The sequence below is a fragment of the Aptenodytes forsteri genome, unplaced genomic scaffold (genome assembly GCF_000699145.1).
Source record: "Aptenodytes forsteri isolate BGI_AS27 unplaced genomic scaffold, ASM69914v1 Scaffold481, whole genome shotgun sequence".
NCBI lineage: Eukaryota > Metazoa > Chordata > Aves > Sphenisciformes > Spheniscidae > Aptenodytes > Aptenodytes forsteri.
In genome coordinates, this window is record NW_008794893.1 from 120504 (window position 1) to 121887 (window position 1384).

Here is a 1384-nt window from a genome sequence, read left to right on the forward strand (position 1 = left end):
GGCGTTCGGAAGGCAGAGCTGAGCAACGCCCCGACGTCCTCGTGTGCTGGGCGGTCTCTTCGGATCGGCGCGATTCGGTTGTCGAGATGGATCTCGGTAACGGAAAGCCGGGGACAGAGAAATCTATTCGAACAGACTCGCTTATTTCAGGCCCTGGAGAAGGAACTTTCAAAGCCAGGGAGTAAGTCACCCGGGTAGGTTTTAGGAAGATTAAAGCCACGTTGAAGGTCTGCCCGAGGGTAGAGTCGGAAGCTGGGCCGAGGGCAGAAGCCGGGTCTCGTAGCTCTGTTCCCCGGGACGGGACAAACTCCCCCTTGCGCGAAGCGCTCCAGCCGCAGAGCGCCAACGCAGGACGGCCGCGCGGGCAGGAACCGCTGCCTGCGGCGTAGGCTTACGGGGCGGGAAGCTGCGTAGGTCTGCCCGTATCAGCCCCTGGATTTTGGCTATGGACTGATAAATTAAACCTGTCAGGAGAAAGGGTTTTCTTCTTTTTAAACCCGTATCTTATATTGAAGGAAACACATCCATTCCAGTACTGCTGGAGTCCTTTACTGAAGACATTCAGGCATACAGAGACTGGTTTTTGTCAGCAGCCGAGATCAACGCGTGGAGGAAAAGGGGGGGGCAGGGGGTGTGTGCTACACAACAAAACAAAACCCATCTTAAAGGCTGTTAATGCTCTTAAAATAGGACATTTTCTCCTGATGTGGTGCATCTCTCTTGAAAAAGGACAGGGGAGTTGTAACAAGGATGACACACCCGATGAAGTTGACAAACACCGATTTAGAGTAAGATACTCAACCTCAATCCAAATTTGGGAGAAAAAGCAGAGCGATTAAAGCACTTATGACAGGGTGCAGAGTGGGTAGCTCGTATCCAGGGCTATGCAGCACAGGTATCAAGTTCGTGCCCTTTCATGCACCCACGCTCAGGTTTCTGAGGGGGCACAGAGCAGAAGAGGACACAAGAACGCTCCAAAAATTGTGAAACTGGCTTAGTCAGACGCACAGAAAGGAAGGGCAACACCAAACACAGCAAGCTGTCAGGAAAAACTGGTGCAGCTCCACAACAGTCGGCTGGCGACAGCATCTCCTGGCTGCTACTGCAGGAGAGCAGGCGCAAACCATGTTCTAAAACCTACCACCTCCTAATTTGGCCTAACGGGGGGTGGCCGGGAGATAGAAGTGCAGGTCACTGATGTCTTCTGGCATCCGGACACCCCGAAGAGTCGGCCTCCTGACAGCGAGCTGTCTGGGTAGCAACAGCGCCCTTCCTTCGCCTTCTTAAGGGGGAATCTCCTATTGAAGGAAACCCCTTTACTCGGGGGACGCTGTAGAGACCTTTGCCGCAGACGCTCAAGGAACAAGCGCCCTTCGCTACAGAC

The 1384-nt window shown here is 53.7% G+C and overlaps 1 long non-coding RNA gene across 1 annotated transcript; it reads right to left on the reverse strand.

Moving 5' to 3' along the window:
* Positions 1-667: 667 nt before the first annotated feature.
* On the reverse strand, positions 668-1293 carry LOC103895551. Its single transcript, XR_657367.2, has 2 exons — positions 1142-1293; positions 668-989 (listed from the first exon to the last, which is right to left on the reverse strand). It is a non-coding gene; the product is annotated as an uncharacterized LOC103895551 (long non-coding RNA).
* Positions 1294-1384: the final 91 nt, after the last annotated feature.